Consider the following 23,373-nt stretch of genomic DNA (forward strand, 5'->3'; position numbering starts at 1 on the left):
TTATTCTTTCTTTTAAACTATCAATTTTTAGAGTAAAGAACTGGCTACCTGTAAAGAATAAGAGGGCATGAAGAGGGAACATGGATAAAAGCAAGACTTCTCTGAGTATAACCTTTCATATAGTTTCGATTTTCTTTACCAATGTGTTCTATATATTTAAAAAATTTAAAACAATATAAAGCAAACATTCAAATTTAACTCAAGCAAAAAAGTGCCTGTTTTTATTTCATATTTCTTGGGAGAAAATGATTATCCCAAGTCACTGTTGTATGTAATACTCTACCTGTACCTATTTAAAAGGATAAATTCTAAGAACAAAAAGAACTACAAAGAAATATTAAAACTTCAATAGGTAGTTTCATTTCTAATAGCAAAATTGGTACTAGAATTATCAACCAAAATTTTCACCATCAGAGAAAAGAGGTACTAATACAACTTTAAAGGGCTGGGGCGGCATGCAAGAGGCCCTGGGTTCAATCTTCAGCACCACAGAAAACAAATGGAAAAAAACCCAAATATAACAACAAATGCTCATAAAGATGCTGTAATAGTAAATATGAATTATAAACATCAATATGAACTCATTTAAAATATTTAAGTGCATTTCCTAGTTTTGCCTATTCCAAGAACCTAGATCCAAGGATGCCCCAACTGGTAAATATATGATCTCACACACAAACTTTACATTTGCCTATAGTAAAATTGCAAAGCTAACTAAACCCAGTCTCCTTCTCTCAGAAAGGTGTCTGTATCCGTGCAGGTGAACAACCGGAGAGAAACCTATCCACACTAAGTTCACCACCCGGAGCCTTAAGTGGGCCTCAGCACTACCTCATGAGGTAGTACACTTCCCTGGCCCGCTCTCTCTACTCCTTTCATAACTATTCCGCACTTCTCTTTTCTCACACTTCCAAGTCACTTACTTTGCCCTCACTCTGATGGTGTTGCTTCTTAATAGTATGAGAAAATAGGAGCAATCAGAGAACTTTCTAGGTTCCCATCACTGCATCTACCAATAACACAATTACATTTATCCTGGCTTCCTCTCTGCTCTTACAGAACTGCCCTATCCTCCAGGGAGGCAGAAGACCCCACTCTCTTTGCCCTACTCAATGACATTACTTCAGCATTTTCTCTCTATATCATTATTCATGCCTCATTTTAATTATTCTTTTAATCATATAGATACATTATTTCTTCACCTCTAGGAAACTTCTCCTAACCCTATTTCCTCTGCCAGTCACCTGCATTTTCTCTTCTTTGCAGTAAGACTCCTCAAAAGAGTACTTTATATAGGTTCCGTGAAAGTATCAACCATATAAATATATAGAACAAGCCGGGAGCAGTGGCATACCATTGGGGAGTCTGAGGTAGGAGGATTGCAAGTTCAAGGCCAGCTGCAGAAACATAGCAAGACCCTTAGTAATTTAGCAAAAAACTGTCTCAAAAAATAAAAAAAAGGACTGGGGATGTAGCTTAGTGGTAAAGTGTCTCCCATACCAAAATAAATAAATAATAAGAAATGAATCTATAGAACATTTCTCTCTCTCCAGGAGGTTTCCTAAGGCACCTTCTTAGTATCAAAAGATAATCAATATTTTGTCTTCTATCATTATTAATTTTTCTTGGTATGAACTTCATTTATACACATTATATACTATATACTATTTTCAGTTCTTTCACTAAGTACAGCATCTATAATCCTAACCTATTTTGATTCAAGTGTTAATTGTTTTTGTTTTTTTAAAATATACTTCTCCCTTGGTACCTGTGTAGGAGGTATGGGGGAATGTGTATATGTTATATGCAAATACTATGACATTTTATGTAAGGAACTTGAATATCCAAAATATTGAATATTTTGGTCTCAGTGGCAAGAAAATCCTTGGATATTCAAGTTCCTTATGTAAGATGACATAATATTTGCATTGGTATATAACCTACACACATCTCCTATAGTTCAAATCATTTCTGGATTACTTCTAATACTTACTACAATGTAAATGCCATGTAAATAGTTGATGTATTGTATTTTTTAGGCATTAATGACAAGGGGAAAAAGTCCATACATGTTCAGTACACATGATTTTTCTCTTAAATATTTTTATTAAGATTGGTTGTACTTGGGAATGAAGAACCAGCAGATACCAAGCACCAACTATACCATGTAGTTTTGCATTATAAGACTGTACCATAGTTGATTCATTCCTTTATTTTTACTTTTTTTTTTTTTTTTTATTTTTTGGTACTAGGATTGAGTCCAGGGGCACTCAACCAGAGAGCCACCTCCCCAGTTGTTTTTTGTATTTTATTTATGGACAGGGTCTCGCTAAGTTGCTTAGGGTTTTGCTAAATTGCTGAGGCTGGCTTTAAACCTAAGATTTTCCTGCCTCAGCCTCCTGAGCTGCTGGGATTACAAGCGTGCACTACCATACCTGGAGATTCATTTCTTTATTGATGGACATTTGGATGGCTTCTAGGTTTTGACTATTATGAAGAAAACATTATTAATTTTTTTGGTGGATATGTCCATTCTTTCTTTTGGTATATAACTAAGAGTAGAAATGTTAGGTCATAGGACAGGTCTATGTTTTGTTTAAGCACATGGTGCCATCAATTTTCCTACTGCCATCCAATTTTTCTAAGTGACTGAGCTGATTTACCTTCCCACTAGCAATGTGTCAAAGTTCCAATTGTTGTTCCATAGTTTCATGAATATCGATATTAGCAATCTTTTTAATTCTAGCCATTCTGGTATGTGTGCTATCTCATAGTAGTTTTAGTAGTTATTTCTGAAGCAAATAATTATATCGAGCACATTTTCATATTCTTGGCCATTTGAATAGTCTCTTTTGTAACAGGACTGTTCAAATCTTTTGCCCATTTTTTTTTTTAATTTGATTACTTGTCATTGTCTTACTGATTTGGATGTGAGTCCTCTATTGGATATATGCATAGTGGAAATATCTTGGTCTGTGGTTTGCTGTTTTGCTTGATTATGTCTTTGATGAATTTAATTCTTCATGAAGCCAGTCTTTTATGGTTAATGTTTTATTTAAGATGGTCTGTCTTGGAGAAATTCTCCTGTTGTATACTAAAGCTCTGTTTTATGCATTTAGAAATGTGGTACATCTCCAATTACTTTTTGTCTATCATTGTTTGGTAGAGGTCAAGTTTCATTACATTGCATAAAATATCCACTAATTCCAATACCAGTTATTGAAAAATCATTCATTCCCTCATAGATTTGCGTTGATATTTGACTGTCTTTTTCTGACTATCCTCTTTCATTGACCTGCTTATGTATTTCTATGCAAGTCTCACATTGTCTTAACTAACTCTGCACTAAAGCTTGTATTCTGGCAGTATAAATCCTTCAAATTTGTTCTTTTTCAAGTGTGATGAAGCTCTTCTTGTCTGTACCCCATTTTACCTAAACTTGTCTTTACTTAAAGACCATCCATGCTTTTTCAAATTTATGAAACAGATAAGACCAATCTTAGGTTATCAGCAATCAGTTGATAGAAAGAATTCTCTCCCATGATGCTTGGGGCAAATATTTTGAAGATTCCTTGAGGACAAAAAAGTCACCACTAGTATTTAATTGTCTGTAGTCCACATATTCTTATTCCTTCATCCTCCCCGTGTTAAAATAGGGGTGAAGTTGTTGCCTTATACTAGATCCATTTTGTTTATTTTGATCACAGTGAAAAAGTGGAGGGTTAACAATGATACCTTTGACATAGAAATGACATAGAAATAAGACACAGAATAGAGCTAATCTCTTTTATCCTGTGTATCATCATTGACACTATCAGAGTCTATTAATAGTGTACTGAGAAATTTTATATATAGATCAGTAGTTCTCAGCTAAGGGCAATTTTTGACACTTAGAGGACACCTGGCAATGTCTGGAGACATTTTTTTGGGTTGCAGGGGGGACATAAGGGGGGAAAGAAGCTACTGATTGCTAGTGGGGAGAGACCAAGAATGCTGCTGAACACCCACAATGCACTGGACAGCACCCTTTCCAACAGGGAATGATCCAGCCCAAAATGTTGTACTGCCAAGTCTAAGCACCCCCAACCTAGACCATCACATCCTTAAGTCCCCCAGTGAGCAGCTCCGTGGTCTGAAAGGGCGGGGAAACAGCCCAATGAGCATCACCGCAGAGGAGCCAATCAGTTGGCAGCTAGAAGTTTGCTGGGGCCGCTGTGAGCCAATCATCAACTGGCAGCTAGAAGTTTGCCGGCAGCTGGAAGTTTGCTGGCAGCTGGAACTTTGCTGGGGCCCCTTCGGCTGTGGCTCTCAACATCTCCCCCTCTCTGTTTAAACAATAAGCATGTGGCTTAACCTAGGTCTGTATGAGCTCAAAAAACAAAATAGAACTTCATGATGTGGGAAAGGGCAATAATAAAATAGATATTGAAAAAAGCATCCAGGTTCTGTCGCAGATGTAAGGGTAGCCAAACTGGAGTTCTGGATATCAGCTGTTATGGATTTGAGCCAAATCATCTTATTTTTGGTCTGTAGAAATCGCTTTAGTTAATCTCTCTGGAATCCAAATCGGCTGCTGTTCTCTCTGTGGAAACACAAAAACAGACCCCCGACTCCAGACAATTACTGGGTCAGGACCTTTCCATTGTCATGTTAGAATATCCTTCCAAAGTACCTTGGGCTTATGCACATTTTTTGGACACATATGCCTTTCCACAGCACTAAGTCCTGATGAATCCAAATTTAAAAAGTTCAGAGTAAAAAGGGTTATTTTAAGTTTATCTTTGGGGAATATATACCCCTTCCCAATTCCCTCTTTTTGCTTTAATAAGTACATTTTAATAGTTTGATGAGCTCTTTCAACTATGCCTTGTCCTTGTGGATTGTGTGGGATTCCTGTTATATAAGTAATGCCAAATGATGAGCAAAATTGTTTAAAAGAGGTAGAAGTATAACCAGGGGCATTATCTGTTTTTAACTGTTTTGGAATGCCCACAGTGGCAAAATTTTGTAAGCAATGAGCTATAATATCTTTAGTATTTTCTCTGGCATGAAGGGAGCCCATCAAAAATCCAGAAGAAGTATCGACTGTAACATACAAATATTTTAATTTTCCAAATTCTGGCAAGTGTGTGACGTCCATCTGCCAAATATGGTTAGGTATCAGTCCTCTAGAATTGACTCCAAGACTGACTTGTGGTAAAAAGGTCACACAATTTTGACATTGTTTTATTATTTGTCTAGCTTGTTTCTTAGTTATTTTAAAATGCTTTTGTAAACTATTAGCATTGACATGGAAATTTTTATGAAAATTTGTAACTTCTTCTAGTGTAGAGAAGTTATCTGCTAAATCATTGCCCAAACTAAGGGCTCCAGGCAATCCTGTATGTGCCCTGATATGTCCTATAAAGAATGGATCTTTTCTGTCCCAGATTAGACTTTGTATAGTGGAAAACAAAGAGAAAACAGTAGAGGAAGGGGAAATCCTACCAGCATCTTCAAGGGATACTATAGCATTAACTATATACTGACTATCAGAAAATAAATACAGAATCTTTAAACATATCACAAAAGCTTGTAATACTGCATTAAGCTCTACCTTTTGAGCTGATTGTTTGGGTACTAAAAATGTAAGAGTTTGATCAGGTGTAACTACGGCTGCTGTACCATTATTTGACCCATCAGTGAATATATTTGGAGCATTCATGATAGAGGTTTTTCTTGTCATTTTTGGAAAAATTACAGGATGCGATGACCAAAGAGACAATAAAGGATTAGATGGTAAGTGATTATCAAATGAAACATTAGATTTGCACATGATTATTGCCCAAGTATTTAACTCATTAGCTAACTCATCAATTTGATTCATAGTATATGGAGTAATAATTTTATTGGGAGAAATTCCAAACACTCCCTTTGCTGCTTTTATTTCTTTGAGTATTAATTGTCCTACAGCCTCAGGATACCTAGAAAGAATATTGTTAGGAGAATAAGATAAATTTATCCATAATAATGGACCTTCTTGCCAAAATACTCCTGTAGGAATATTTTTTGTTGGTAGTACAATAAATAATAAAGGCAAACTTATATCAATTCTATCCAAATGCATATTTTCCATATATGTTTCTGATTTTTAATGCCTTTCTTGCTTCAGGCGTTAACATGCGGGGTGAATTTGGATCTGATGGACCTTTTAGGATATCAAATAAAGGTCCCAACTCTCCTGTTAGTATACCTAGATAAGGCCTTATCCAATTTATGTCTCCTAATAACTTTTGAAAGTCGTTAAGTGATTTGAGTTGATCTACTCATATTTGAATTTTTGGTGGACGGACCATGGTTGAGGATAATAGAACTCCTAAATAATTAATTGGAAAATTTAATTGTACTTTATCTATTGCTATCTCTAGATTATAATTTTTTAATAAGTTTGTAAGTGTGGCATAACATTCTAGCAATGTGTTTTTATCTTTGTGTGCTAATAATACATCATCCATATAGTGAAATATTTGTAGTTCAGGATTTTGATTTCTAAGTGGCTGGATTGCTTTGTTAACATAAATTTGACACATAGTTGGGCTGTTAGCCATCCCTTGAGGGAGTACTTTCCATTCATATCTCTGATCAGGACCTTCATGATTCAGTGCAGGGATAGCAAATGCAAAACATGGACTATCCTCAGGATGAATTGGAATTGAAAAAAAAATCTTTAATATCTATAACTAAAACATACCAAGTTTTTGGCAAAGCAGACAATTGAGGAATCCCTGATTGAGCAGGTCCCATAATAACCATCTCATTATTAATGGCTCTTAAATTTTGCAATAATCTCCATTTACCAGATTTCTTTTTGATGACAAAAATGAGAGTATTATGGCGAGATACAGAAGGTTGTATATGTCCTTCCGCTAATTGTTGTTTGACCAGGTCATGGGCTGCTTGTATCTTTTCTTTAGTCAGGGGCCACTGAGGAACCCATACTGGTCTTTCTGATTTCCAAGTAATTTTTATTGTCTCAGTGGCCCTTTCTGAAAATCCAACCCATGTCTCCCCGTTCCTTGATCTATTTGTATTGGTGCTGCTATACCTTGTTCTTGTTTTTCTAAATCTTTTTCCTTTCCTAAAACCTTGTCTAGTCATAATAGTGGGTGCATTTTGGTTGATGTTATTTGTTAATGTCAAACCTAATTGATCTAGGACATCTCGTCCCCATAAATTTATGGGAAGATGATCCAATACATATGGCTGTATAGTTCCTTCACATCCTTCAGGATCCTTCCAATCTAATACCATTGTACTTCTATGGGGATTAGTCACCACTCCTAGGCCTCGAAGCTTTTGAGTGGCTTGTTGTAATGGCCAATGTTTTGGCCATTCTTGACAAGAGATGATGCTAAGGTCAGCACCTGTTTCCAGTAGCCCATTAAATTCATATCCTTGAATATTTAGTTTTAGCATGGGGCGAGAATCTAAATTTAAAGATAGCATAGCCCAATCTACAACTGTGGAGCCTAATCCCTTGGAACCTCTTTCTACAGTACGACTGGAAAATTTATCATGTAGGCTGGGTATTATTAATAACTCTGCTATTCTATCTCCTGGTGAAATTACTGATATACCCTTTGGAGAACTGGCGATAATTTTTATTTCACCTTCATAATCGGGATCAATTACCCCAGGACTTATCACAAGTCCTTTTAATGTAGATGAACTACGTCCCAATAATAAGCCTACTGTCCCTTGGGGAAGAGGTCCTTTTACCCCTGTGGGAATGATTTGAACTCCCATCTCTGGAGTTAGTACTGCTCTGGCGGAGGCGCAGATGTCCAACCCTGCGCTCCCTCTGGTTTGTCTGATGAGGGATCTGATGGACAATGTGTCCTGGGCACTACCCTGATGGTGTTTCTGGGTTCCTCCAGTGTTCCGTATATTTGTGGTTTTGGGCCCCAGAGTATTGGGCCCCCCTGTCCAATTTTTGGCAACGGAGCCCGATGCCTTTCTCCACGATATCGTGGATAAACAGGGGTCCTTGTTCGTTTTTTGATAATGGAATACCCTTTATGGTGGTTTGAGAATGGCATTCATTAGCCCAATATCTCCCTCTATGGCATCGTGGGCAAATACCCGGTATTCTACTCCTTTGATACCTAGTTTTGTTAAACCCTTCTCCTATGGGGCAATTCCTTTTAAAATGTCCTGTTTGTTCACAATTGTAGCATGTTCTTGGCCTGGCATCTAAAGCCTGTTTTACTGAAGCTGCCACAACTTGCCCTTGTTCTAAAGCCTGTTTTACTGCAGCTGCCACGACTTGCTCTTGGTCATTAATGTCTCTACATAATTTAATATATGTGTTTAAATCTTCATGTTTCCATGGTCTAATGACTTCTCTGCACCAACGATTCGCTTGCTCATAAGCCAGTTGTTTTAGTAATGGCATTGCTTGTTCTATATTCCTAAAAATTCTGGTAGCTATTTGAATAAGCCTATCTACAAATTTAGCATAAGGTTCATTAGCTCCTTGTATTACCTTAGATAATTGACCTTGTAAGCCTCCATGTCCTTGTAAAGTCTTCCATGCCTTAACTGCATCTGCAGCAATTTGTGCATATACACCAGGATCATATGCAATTTGTTGCTGCTGATCCTCATAAGGTCCCTTTCCTAACAACATATCTAGATTTCTCTGAGGATAATCAGCTGCTGCATTTCGCCTAGCTGTCTCCTTGCAAAATTCCTCATTGGCATCCTTCCATAACAGGTATTGTCCTCCATTTAGCACAGCTTTACACATAGTATCCCAATCTGCTGGCGTCATGTTCAAGTTGTTAATGGATTCGACCAAGCTTACAGTGAAGGGTGCTTGAGGACCATAGGTTGTTACAGCCTCTTTTAGCTGCTTCACTGTTTTGAAATTTAAAGCATGGTGAATTCGCTGCCCTCCTGCCTCAAATACAGGGCATGTTAATATTTGAGATCCTGTCTCAGGATCCCAACTATCAACTGCAGGGTTTGGGGGCCTCCCAGCATATGGAGGTGGCCTTGTTAGTTGGACACTTATGTCCTCTGGTGATAGAAAGGTATTAGTAGCAGTCTCCTGTAGAGGTGGTGCTGTTGGTTGGACACTTACACCCTCTGGTGATAGAAAGGTGTTAGTAGCAGTCTCCTGATGTAACTTTCCCCCTGATGGCTTTTTCTGCTTTACACTTTCTTTCTCTGTCTGACTAGCTTGAGTGACCTTCTCTTTTACTTGAATAGTTCTACTATAACTATAGTACAACCCAAGAAGATAACGCCAAACAAAACTGAAACAGAGTGAAACAAAATTGGAACAACAAAAAATTATTATAGCCTTTCTATCCTCCTGAAATGTCCATTTGTCCTTTCTCCCTATCTGTTCCTCAGATGTGAGTGGTTTTTCTTCCGTCTCACACATCTCCAGGGACAGGCAACTTAAAACAAAAGTGAAGCAAAACAAAAGAAGAATCTTAAAATGGCTACCCATCCTCTCGCCCTGCCCTCAGGGGCGAGCAGTTTACCTTATCACTTACCCTCAGTCGTTCCCCATGCGGCCCACCAAAGTGGCCAGTACCTCACATATGCTAGGCAAACAGCCGGAAAACAGCATACCCATATACTTCTATGTTATTTGAGAAATAAAGGAAGAGAACAGAAAGCAGTTGCTACGAAGAAAAAATATGGTAGAGGGGTGCTGAAGTAGAATCTAAGCTTAAATATAAATCATATCCAGATTGCCAGAAAATGAACTAAAGAAGGAAGAAGGAAGAGGTGGTAATGTGAATTGGGTGGTGTATAGCAGGTCCCCAGGGAGTTAGAGAAAAGTTTCTTTTGTAGGAAACCATTTTCTCTAATAGATAGTTGTAATTTGGAAGGGGATAGAAATAAACCACCCTACTCTCAAACTTTCCAGAGGAAATTAATTTTTGGTAACTACACTTTATAGCTAGTGTGCACCTAAAAGCCGCCTCAGTGACCTTACTAACTCCATTAATGCCTTTTACCTTCCTTGCTCTTTTCCCCTTTCCCTCGTTTGCTTCTGGTTTTTCTTTCCTACATTTTGAATTCTAGGTTTGGAGACCACCCATACTTTTTCCCTCTGTTGGGCTATTTTTGTTGTATTCAAGTATCTGTTTATCACCTTAAAAAATTTAAAATTTTATTAAATTATTATTTTTTTAGTTTTATATGTACCCAGACATATATTTTATTTTATTTATTTTTATGAGGCTCTGAGGATTGAACCCAGTGCCTCACATATGCCAGGCAAGCACTCTACCACAATGATGACCTCAGCCCACAAACCTTAAACCATTTCTCTGTTCCTATTTTCAGCAAAACTTGTAAAGGTATTTATACAACATGTTGAATTTCTTCCAATTTTTGCTTGAGATCACTTCAATAAGTCTGTGCCTGCTTTCTAGCCTGGTTCCCTGCTTTCATCATTGCTCATCTATATTCTCAGCCCAGTCCTTTAAAACCATCCTTTAAATGTGCGATATCATTGCTCAAAATACTACATTTTCTCTTTATTTTTTAGAAGAGCCAAGATTCTTTCACATTTACAAGATCTTACATGCTCTGGCTGTGTTTACCTCTCCAATTTCCTATCTCTTATTGATCTCTTCCTTGTTCATTTCTGCTACTGTAGTCTCCTCGATGTTTCTGGAATATTCCAGACTCAAGACCTTTCCACTGCTTCTTTTCTCCAGACGTCTATTTGGCACAATTTTTCACCTTCTCAAGTCATTGCTCCATGAGGTCCACCCTACAACCCCTTTATTTGTAAAGTCCCATGTTGTATCAATGATATTTCTCACCCACTTCCATTTTTTTATAGCAATATCAACTGCTACAATTGTCCATTCATTCAAGACATTTTGATTACATAATGTGTGCCAGGTATAGTACTAGCTGCTGGGGATATATTAGTAAACAAAATGGACAAGACTGTCTGCTTTTCTGGAGCTTACAGCCAGATGGAGAAGACAAATATAATAAGGAAATTATATACTTTTGGTAGCAAAACAATTTAACCGCGGCTCAAATTAACTTGTGAGAGGTAGCTAAAATATCTCAGAGGGAATTTTATATTAGAAAAGAAAAAGGCTATAGATGAATTCATCATAAGAAAATTCATCATAAGAAATTTCATCATAAGAAATTTAAAAAGAGGGGGCTAGGGATGTGGCTCAAGCGGTAGCGCGCTCGCCTGGCATGCGTGCGGCCCGGGTTCGATCCTCAGCACCACATACCAACAAAGATGTTGTGTCCGCCGAGAACCAAAAAAAAAAAAAAAAAAAGAAAGAAATTTAAAAAGAAATAAAAAGAAGTTTTAAAGGAAAGAGACTAAATGAAACAAAACAAATACACAAAGAGGACCAACAAAGCTAAATGTTGGGTCTTTATAAAGATTAATGAATTGTGTTTTGTGTTATATGTTTGATTGTACGTATGTCCATATGTCATATATGATGAGCGCTCATGAAAAAATGGATCCAAATAATTTTTTTTTATTTATTCACGTGATTTAAATGGTTTAATTTAAATTAGGTAAACAACTGTTGAGGATTGTTTTAATATGTGAACAAAAAAGGAGGTTAACAGATCTGTTTGTTTACTTTCACCTTTTCTTTTCATTATATTTAATAATTCTCTTAAAGATAATGTAAATTATTAAGAAAATTGTTTTCTTTTAATGCCTTCTGGAATGTTACATAATTTTTTCTTTAGCCATTATTGCCAGAATTCCTATCTTCATCCCAGTGCAAATGTAAATTGTTAAGAAAATTGTTTTCTTTTAGTGCCTTCTGGAATGTTACATAATTTTTTCTTTAGCCAGTATTGCCAGAATTCCTATCTTCATCCCAGTGCATGAAGACAAAGATAAAACCAATCTACAGCTTCTGCAATAGCCATCACTGAACTGCTTACAGAACTTGCCTGGACTATGTATCACTTGTATGCATTGTGAACTCACCTGTATGCATTGTGAACTATCTGTTAGTGCAGCGACTTGTGGTAGTGTTGGGGTATTTTTGCTGATGATGTCATTGGTGGTACAATTTTTCCAAAAGGAGCCATCAATTGGCTTGGTGTATCTTCCTCCCTTCTGCTTGTCATGATTTCAGCTAAAATTTGGGGGCCAACAGAGGTGAGGCAAAGAACCTCACCCCCTGCTGGTACGAAGACCTCTACACAGGTGTGGCTGTATACTGGACCGGTAGTCAGTGACGGGTAAGATCCAATTACAATGGTACCAACCTAAGATAACGGGTAAGGACCATATGTACTATTGGACAACCTAAGGCAGGCATGGTCCCTAAGCCACATGCTTGTTGTTTAAACAGAGAGGGGGAGATGTTGAGAGCCACAGCTGAAGGGGCCCCAGCAAACTTTCAGACTGCCAGCTGATGATTGGCTCACAGCGGCCCCAGCAACATCTAGCTGATTGGCTCCTCTGTGGAGATGTTCATTGAGCTGTTTCCCTGCCCTTTCAGACTACCAGCTGATGACTGGCTCACAGCGGCCCCAGCAACATCTAGCAACATCTAGCTGATTGGCTCCTCTGCGGTGATGCTCATTGGGCTGTTTCCTTGCCCTTTCAGACCACGGAGCTGCTCATTGGGGGACTTTTTTGGCTCCGCCCATGCGACCCAGCCAATCGGCCTCAAGAGCAGGAGGATTGTGGGAGGAAGAGGCTGGTTTGGGGAGTGTGGCTTGTGGGAAGCCGGTGGTGGCAGTTGGGCTCTGAGGGTTTTTTCCTGAGGAGCTGTTTTGTTTGGCTTGTGTGGTTCTAAAAATAAAGTTAGTTTCTTTTGACAAGTGACTCCTGAATTGTGCCCAGCCAGACTGCGGCAATGAATTAATTAATCTGGTCAGGAAAGAAAGCACAAATAACTAAGATCAGGAATTTTGGAGGATCATATAGATCCTACAGATACTTAAAAGTATAATGAAGATATTTTAACAAATTTATGCAAATAAATTTGAAAATGTGATTTAACTGGACAAATTCTGACAAAATGCAACTTACTAAACTTATAGAAGAAAAAGAGTCATATTATTATTAAAGTAATTGAATTTATTATTGAAAACTTTTCACACATATACAAAGGTATCCAAGCCCAGATTACACCAAATATGAATTTGCCAAACAATTAGTTAGAAAAAATTCTAGTCTTCTAAACGCTTCCAGAGAAGAGAAAATGAGGAAAGTTTCCCAACTGATTCTATAAGTCTAGCAAATCTTGATAGAAAATTGCAACAAGGACAAAAATGAGAAAAGAAAATTAAAGATCAATTTTATTTATGAACATGGATGTTAATATCCTAAATAAAAATATTTCAAAACCAATTCAATATTATGTAAACAAGTCATGACCACACTGAATTTATGTGAGGATTTCAAAGTTGGTTTGAAAACTTTAGCAACAGGGCTAGGGTTGCGGCTCTGTGGTAAAGCACTTGCTTAGCATGTGTGAGGCACTGGGTTTGATCCCTAACACCACATGAAAAAATAAAGGTATTGTGTCCATCTACAACTAAAAAAATAATAATAATAAATTTTAGCTACATAACTCACCAATTAGTAGATTAAAGGAGAAAAAAAATCATAGGATTTTCTCAATAAATATAGAAAAGATAATATTAAATTCAACATCCATTATTTTAAAATACTCAGGAAAATATAAATAGCAAAGAATTTCATTAATCAAAGAGCATTTATAAAAATTTACAGCTAATATTATTCTTAACTAGGAAAAGTAAAAAGATTTTCCTTTGAGAATAGGAGAAAGAAAATCTGCCCACTTCTATTTAACGTTTACTGAGATGCTCAAGGGGGCACTAAATCTGGAAATGGCAATGCATAGGACTAGGACATAAGAAAATGAAATTGTCATTATTTGCAGTTAATAGGATTATGAACTTAGAATTTATCAGGTTTCGGGCTAGGGCTGTAGCTCAGTGGCAAAGCGCATGCCTTGCACATGTGAGGCACTGGGTTCGATCCTCAGCACCACATAAAAATAAATAAATAAAATAAAGAATTTATCAGGGTTCCTGAATTTATGAGCAGTAAAATCATGTTTTATATGCTATTAACAAACAGAAAATGACATTTAAAACAGCCAATATTAGTATTAGCATAAAAATATGTAAAGAGACAGAACTAATGAAAATATATGAAAGAACGTCATTCAGAAACCTAAAAGCATTACTGAGAGAAATTTTCCAAACCTAAATAAGTGGAAAGATAAAGCCATATTAATGGAATGAAATGTCCAATACTTCAAAGTCATTAATTCACCCAAATTTGTCCGGAGATCTATAGATTTAATGCAATATTAATCAAAATGATGATAAAAATAGTGTATGTAAATTGAAATATTTAAATTTATGTGGCAATAAAAGGTTAAGAGTAGATAAGATATTCATAGAGAAGAATTTACCAAGAGAGTTTGTTCTACCAAGGTGTCAAGGCTTACTTTTTACATATTAGGAATTTTAAAAATATGGTCTTTTGGTATAAAAATCCAGAAAATACATCATCAGAATAGAGTAAAAAAACTCAGAAATAGACTCATGCCTGTATTAATACTGATTCATGACAAAAATAATGCTGTCAATCAGTGAGGGGCAAGATGACTTTTTCAATATGCCATGCAGGCAAAATTAGATATTGAATGGTAAACGAGAACTTTAAGCCCAATTCATATTATTCACAACTGATACATAATCCTAGATGGGATAAAGACTCAAAAGAAAGGCCAAACAATGAAGCTTTTAGAAGATAGTATCTTTTCTTCCTGCTCTTCCTCCCTGCTCTGTTCTTGGTTGAAATGGAGGGAGACCCTCATTGTTATACAAAATTACATATAGAAGATAGCATCTTCATGACCTCTGGCAATGGAGATTTCCTAAAGGAGACCAAAACAAACAAACCAAACAAGGACAAAAAGTCCAAATAAAAATTGATGTTCAAAAAAGAATGAATTTGGATAGATTAAAATTAAAAGTATATGTTTATAAAAAAAAGACTATTAAGAAAAAGACAATGTAGTGGGAGGAGAAAACTGCAACACATATCCAATTAAGTACATATAACCAGAATATGTAAAGAACTTCAAAATCAATAAGGAAAATTACGGACAACTCTATAGAAAAAGAGGAGAAAGACCTCACCAACTTTTCAAAGGAATATTTCCATGGTTTATAAAACTATGAAAAAGTGCTGAATCTCATTGGTACTTGTAAAAAGGTGAGTAAAAATGACAATAAGATAGAACCCCACACTTATCAGAAAGGCATATGCAGTCCTGCAATAATCAAAAAGTTTGACAAAAATGGAAGATTCAAACATTAAAAATACATTGATAGACTTAAATCTTATCACATTAATATTTTCATTAAATATTAATGGTCTAAACACTTCAATTAAAAGGCAGAGAATTTCAGAATGTGTTAAAAAAACAAGACTGTCTCAAATGTGTACTACCTTTAAATATAAAGTTCAAAAATATAAAATGGATAGACAAAAATATAAAATGGATAGATTAGAAACAAATGGATAGAAAGAAAAAACTAGCACCACACACAAAAAAGTTTACAGCATAATCTCCCATATAGTGCACAAACCTTAAATAAAACATTAACAGAATCCAGTAGCACACTAAATCAGTGATACTCTATGCCCTCATAAATTCATATCAGGATTATAAGGACAAGTTACTAAGAAAACTATAATAACTCAACATATTAATAGATACAAAGAGAAATATGAGAGGATTATATCTATAATTTATCTATTTAAAAATTCAACATCTATTGTTCATTTAAAAAATAGTAAAAAATTAGTAGAAATTTCCTTAGTGTATTTATTTTTTAAAGAACTCATGTATAGACTGCACTATTCTCTTATACAGAGGTTCTGGGAAAGAATTCTCTCCCAAGTTCCTTCAGGTTGTTGACAGTGTTTAGCTCTTTGTTGCTTGTAGGACTGTAGTTCCCATGTCTTTGCTGGTGTTAATATTCCTCACCATGTGACCCCTTCCATTTCAAAGCCAGTACTGACATGACAAATTCTTCTCATACTTGGAATCTGATTTCCACTATCAGCTCTTGAAAACTCTGTTTTCACATGGCTCATGTAATTAGAACAGGTCAACCAGATTGTCTGTTTTAAGGCTAATGGTTAGTAATCTTAATGATATACATCTGCAAAATTTCTTTTGCCATGTAACTAATATAATCATGGTAGAAACACCCAGAATGTAGAGAACATGGAGACCATCTTAGCATTGTGACTACAACAGAAGTTTAGAGAAATAAGTATAACATAGTGAAGGCAGGGTATAAAGAGAGAACACAGAGATACCATGAGACTGTAAAGTAATTTTAACAACAGGTGATTTTGCTGTTGTAATTTAAAAAATAATCTAAAGTTGAAAAAATAATTCTCATGAAAACAACGTTAAGAGACACAAAAAAGTACAAATATTGAACTGCAATTTTTAAACAAATTGCATATTTTTGTCTCAGTACAGTGCTGAACACATAGCCACTGCCACCAACCACTTTTGTCATTAATTATTTGAAGCCACTCTGAAATTCTGTACTCTAATCATCACAAGATTTTTATGTGAAATAATTTGAAGATGTATTTCTGGAACTTTTTGCAAAATTTTCATAGTAATTATGTTTCAGAAGTAGTCTCTACACAATAAAAGAGGATTAAATTTGGGGTATTTTTCTTTCTTAACCTATTGGTACAAAATAGATCAGTAAGATATTTTTTTAAGGGACCAGTGGAAATCACTCAGATGCACTATAATTAGTCATCCCACAATATTTCAAACTATTGTGGGCTGGGGGTGTAGTTCAGTGAAATAGTGCTTAACTAACATGCATGAGGTCCTGGGTTTGATTCCTAGCATCTCTCACACACCAAAAAAAAAAAAAAAAAAAAAGCTAACTGAAAGTGTGTAACTAATTCTGTTCTATGTGAAGCACTAATGCTACATGAAAATTATTTTTAAACATTTTAAATATTATTTTATTTAGACTAGCATTTGTTAAATTACCTTTAAGCACCTTCTCAATGAAAAATAATCCACTTTAAGATATAAGGTTTTATAATAAATAAGCATTAGCAGATTTTGTGGAGCATTTTACATTGTATAGAGTGTTATTTTGCTTTCTGAGGATCACTTCTTAGAAACAAGCCCAAATTAATCCCTGATAGGGTATCCAGGTTTGCTCATTACAATTTGAGCCTCAGACAGGGCTTGAATGCATTGAAGTCAATATCTTTGTTCCAACTGTTCATTCATACAAACATGTAATTCGAATAACAGGAACCTATTCAGAAAGCACTAGTTCTACACCATCCACTGCTCACAAAACTCCTTCTTATATATGCACACACTTGCCTTTGTTTTTTTTCAAACTGGGGATTAACTAAGAAGTGCTTTACCATTGAGCCACATTCCCAGTCCTCTTTATTTTTTATTTTGAGATAGGGATTTGCTAAATTGCTGATCCTGGTCTTGCACTTTCTTTCTTTTTTTTTTTTTTTTTAAAAGAGAGAGGGAGAGAGAGGAGAGAGAGAGAGAGAGAATTTTTTGATGTTTATTTTTTAGTTATGGGCGGACACAACATCTTTCTTTGTACGTGGTGCTGAGAATCGAACCCGGGTCGCACGCATGCCAGGCGAGCGCTACCACTTGAGCCTCATCCCCAGCCCTGGCCTTGAACTTTCAATCCTCCTTCTTCAGTTGCTAATGTTACAGCGGGGTACCACACTTGGCTACCTACAAGTTTTAAAAAATGGTATGTTAACATCAACTGGAAAGGCATGTAAATTGTTAAGAGTACACTTTGTATTCACTTTCATTTACTTCATTGTCTTAACAGGCTTCCTATCCTGATTGCCAAAGAAAAGTATCATATCATAGCAGAAAGTACCCTGTGTTGAGATCCAGGGACCTAGGGTCTGATCCTGACTCACTCTACTACTATCTACCTGAGTTATTTTGTATAAGGTTTTTAACCTTTCTCTGGTCCTTACTTTTTAATTAGTAAGTCAGTTTGTATTAGATCATTGTTTCCCAGTATGTTCCATCCATGAGTGTTTAATGCTAAAGAAAATTTGGGAAAATCAGATTAACCAAGTGTAATGGTTTGGATGTGAGGGGTCTCCAAAAAAATTCCTGTGTTTGGAGGTGAATTGATTGGATTGTGAGAGCTATATCCTAATCAGTTCATCTTAGTTTGAATGGACAGAGTGGTAACAGTAGGCAGCTTGGACATGGCTGGAGGAGGTGGGTCATGGGAGACATGTCCTGGAAGATTTTGTTTACCCTGTGGCCTTGTCCCTCTCTCTGCTTTCTGGCTGCCATGAACGGAGCAGTCTCCTGGACCACGCCCTTCTGCCATGATGTTCGGCTTCACCTGGGACCCAGAGCAATGACTTAGTTCAGCATGGACTGAATGAACTGGAATTGTGAGCCAGAACAAACTTTTCCTCCAGTCAGTTGTCCTCGTCAGGTATTTTAGTCATAGTGATTAAAAGCTGAGTAACACACCAATTTAAATTGGTTTCTTTAATTCAGGACTTCTCAGAACCTTTAACATATCAATATATATTGTAAATATCAATGCATTGGGGAGGATCATCTAAACTCAACCAGCCACAAAAGTCTTATTGAAAAGCACTTAATAGAAACACTGTCAAGAATTGAAGAACCAAAAGATCTCTCAATTACCGTCCAATACCATGATTCTCTAATGATTTACAGGCCATTATTGAAATCCTTTAGGGACCATACTCATATCTTGGTAATAGACTTTAGGTCTACTGTCTTAAAAATTTGTCCAGGAAGCAAGAGATGAAGGTAAATAGGTTTACAAAAATTTTAGTAATGCAAATTTGTATCCTAAAATATTTCAGAAGGGAAATATTGTTATTTATGCTATTACTGGGATTATTATCTCTTGTTGGTAATGTACCATTTGATGGGACTGAAAATTAGTACAGCCACTAATTGGACCACCAGAATGAAAAATTTTAGACTTTATATTAATATTTTGCTCTGATTTCATGCCGTAGTACTTCCCCTTTACTTCTTCTCCTCCCTACCCCAGACCTCCTTCCTCTAGTCTATTGTCTCCCTTATATTTTTGTGAGATTTCTTTTTTAAAAAGTTCTTTGGGGCTGGGGTTGTGGCTCAGTAGTAGAGCGCTTGCCTAGCATGCACGAGGCACTGGGTTCGATCCTCAGCACCACATGAAAATAAAATAAAGATATTGTGTTCACCTATAACTAAAAAATAAATATTTTAAAAAATAGATAAATCAAATAAAGGTTGTTGTGTCCACCTACAACTAAAACAGATATTTAAAAATAAATAATACATTCTTTTTAATCTTTCTAACTTCCTCATATGAGAGAAAACATTTGACCTTTGATTTTCTGGGTCTGGCTTATTTCAATTAGCATGTTGTTCTCCAGTTCAATCCATTTAACAGTAAGTGACATAATTTCATTCTTCTTTATGGCTGAATAAAACTCCATTGTGTATATATACTACATTTCTTTTATTCATTCATCTTTGACAGTCACCTGGGCTGGTTCCCTAACTTGACTATTATGAATTGCACTGCCATAAACATGTGTATGCATGTATCACTATGGTATGCTGACATTAGTTCTTTTGGATAAATATCTAGGAGTCATTTAGAAGTTCTAATCCTAGTCTTTTGAAGAATTGCCATATTGGTTCTGTAGTGGTTGTACTAATTTTCAGTCCCACCAAAAATGTATAAGTGTACCATTTTCTCTGCATTCTTGCCAGCATTTATTATTTGTATTTTGTTTATTTCTTCTTTTTAGATACACAATACAGTAGAGTGTATTTTTAACATATTGTACATAACATATTCTAAATAAGATCCCATTCTTGTGGTTGCACATATGTGGAGTTTCACTGGCCCTGTATTCATATGTGAACATAGGAAAGTTATGTCTGATTCATTCTACTGTCTTTCCTATTCCCATCCCTCTTTCTTTCCCTTCATTCCCCTTTGTCTAACCCAATAAACTTCTATTCTCCCCCCCCCCCTTATTGTTAGCATGCACATATCAGAGAGAACATTGGATGTTTGGTTCTTTGGGATTGGCTTATTTCACTCAGCATGAGAGTCTCCAATTCCGTCCATTTACCAGCAAATGCCATAATTTCATTCTCCTTTATGGCTGAAAAAAATATATATATATCACATTTTCTTTATTCATTCATTTGTTGAAGGGCACCTAGCTTGGTTCCTATTATTTGTATTCTTTTAAAATTTTTTTTTAGTTGTATATGGACATAATACCTTTATTTTGTTTATTTAGTATGTTTATGTGGTGCTGGGGATTGAACCCAGTGCTAAGTTAGGCAAGTGCTCTACCACTGAGCCACAACCCCAGCCCCCTATTTGTATTCCTTTTGTATTTTTTATTTTTAATATTTTTAGTTGTAGATGGACATAATACCTTTATTTTATTTTTTAATTTTTTTAATACTTTATTTTATTTATTTATTTTATATGGTGCCGAGAATAGAACCCAGTGATTCACATGTGCAAATTGAGTGCTCCATCATTAAGCTACAACCCCAGCCCTTATTTGTATTTTTGATGACTGCCATTCTGACTGAAGTAACATTGAAATCACAGTGTGGTTTTGATTTGCATTTCCCTGATTGCTAAATATGTTGAACAATTTTTTTCATGTATTTGTTGGACATTCGTATTTCTTCTTTTGAGAATTGCCTGTTTATTTATCTTGCCTATTTATTAATTGGGTGTTGTGGTTTTTTTGTGTGTATGTGTAAAAAAATTTTTGAGTTCTTTATATATCCTGGATATTAATTACCTGTCAGAAGTGTGACTTGCAAAGATTTTCTCCCATTCTGTAGATTCTCTCTTCATGATATTTATTTGCTGTGCAGAAGCTTTTTAATTTGTTGCCATCCCATTTATTGATTCTTGATTTTTATTTCCTGAACTTTACGTGTCTTTTTAAGGAAGTTGATGCCTATGATTATGTGTTGGAGAGTTGACCCTATGATTTCTTCTAGCAGTTGCAAAGTTTCTGATCTAATTCCTAGATCATTGATCCACTTTGAGTTGACTTTTTTTGTTGCAAGATGAAAGATGGGGATCTATTTTCACTCTTCTACATATGGATATCCATTTTTTCCCAGCATTATTTGTTAAAAAGATTATCTTTTCTCCAATGTATATTTTTGGCACATTTGTCAAGTATTAGATGACTGTATCTGTGCAGATTTGTCTGAGTCTTCTATTCCTTTAGTCTATGTGTCTGTTTTGGTTACTATACCTCTGTATATTGTGATGCCTCCAGTAGTGCTCTTCCACTGTTATTTTTGATATTCATTTGAAGTACATTTAAATTATAATGATAGCTATTTTGAACATATTTTATCACATTGGATTTAACTTCCTGTGATATTCCTTTGACAGGTATTTTAGACCAGTGTTTCCCAAGTTATTGTATTTCATGGGTTAATAAGATATATATTTATAAAATTGGAGGGGAAGAGGTCATTCCAAACCATTTAACTTTGCTGAGGTACATTTAAAAGCAACTAGCAGAATGGGTGGCAGGGGGTAGGGGAGAAAAAGCAACTAGCACCTACTTTGACCATAAAATTTAAAAATGTTTTAACATCATTTAGAAATGACAACATCAGAATAGAAAAAGAGTTTATTGAATTTTAACGTCATAAAACTTTCACCAGTTTCACATAGATGAGGAAAGATCCTTATCACAAAACTCCTTTGGACCAGGGGCCAGCCATGATTTCAGTTAAGTATGGAGGGCTTCCATACCTGGAAGACCAAGGTCTTGGGAGGAACCTGACCTGCCCGGGCAGGTGTTCTCTTGAAGCCACCTCTAAGCTGCAGTGTGTGGGAGAAGAGCTGGGTTTTGTTTGTTAGTAGTTTTCTTTTTAACATCACTTGCTATTTCTTTTACATTTTTCTCTTTCTTTTTACCAATGTTCCCCCCCCCCACACACACACTCTTCATTGATACATAATCCATTCTCTTGTATCCTTTGTTTGACCCAGAAAACTCAGAACTAAAATTATGCAACACTCCTCCAAAAACAGCAAGCCAAGGAGAAGCTGATTTCTCCATGGGAAGAAGTTGGGGACAAAGAGCCAGCAAAGTGGGATGGTTGTCCTAACTGCCCTTTTTCAACCTGACACTTTAAATTTCTTTCACCGTTGTCTCAGACTTTCCATGCCCAGCAAGGAAGCACTTTGAGTCAATTATTCCTTGAAATATTTCTTTCAGTGCCACTGTGAGTTGGTGACATTTTCCTTGGCTGCCTCTCACGACCTATTTATAGTACCCATTTTAAAAATATACCTGGTTTGACACTTCAGAGTCTATTAGAAATATGGGAACATGAGTGGGAAAAGGTATGAAAATCATACAAAAAAAAAAAATAAAAACAACAAACCCCAAATAGTATGGTGTGCCTGTGTGTGTGTGTGTGTGTGTATGTGTGTGTGTTGACCACACAGGGGTAGTTTTAAAATCTAGACTTCTCTGATCTTGACTAGCAGCATCAAGGTAAAAGCTATTGAGCTGTATCTTGGTTTCTCCATTTGGTCAGTTGTCCAAGAGGAAAAGCTGGGGTCAGACTAAAGAGACATCAAATGGGAACCTACACAAGTCCATTTTGCTCCTTGCGTATAGGCAACACAACTATATGACCAACCTTAGCACAGAAGGAGAGCACCACTTGGAGCCTGGAAAAGTCATTCTTTCACATTATGAACCTTGATTAGCAGGAGCTCTGTTCTCAGAACATATTTGAGGCTATTGGCTGCCCCCCCCCAAAAAAAAAAAACCCACCCCGGGTGCTGGGAAGGGGTTTTACTGTTCATGTGGCATCCCTTTCCCTATCATGGATTATTCTCAGATCATGCTTGAAGCTACCCTTCTAAACCTCCTCTATGGCCTCTTGATGGACAGATTTCATGCAAAAGAACCAAATTCATGGCTGGAGAGGTCATACTTCTTCGGAAGGTTACCTTGGAAAATTTTTCTAACTATATTTCAAATTGGGTCAGATTCCATCCCTCTCACTGGCAGGAAGCAAATAAACATGAATTCAGTCTGGTCTCCTTTATCCTTTCCTTAGAGCTCTCAATTATGTGCAAAGTATCATAAAGAGGGGTTTTAATTTACACAGCAGTCCCAATTAACTGTGATTTTGCTTTGCAAGGGGTTTTGGTTACCCACAGTCAGTTGTGGTTTGAAAATGTTATGTAAAAAAT

The sequence above is a fragment of the Callospermophilus lateralis genome, chromosome 8 (genome assembly GCF_048772815.1).
Source record: "Callospermophilus lateralis isolate mCalLat2 chromosome 8, mCalLat2.hap1, whole genome shotgun sequence".
In the NCBI taxonomy this organism is placed as follows: domain Eukaryota; kingdom Metazoa; phylum Chordata; class Mammalia; order Rodentia; family Sciuridae; genus Callospermophilus; species Callospermophilus lateralis.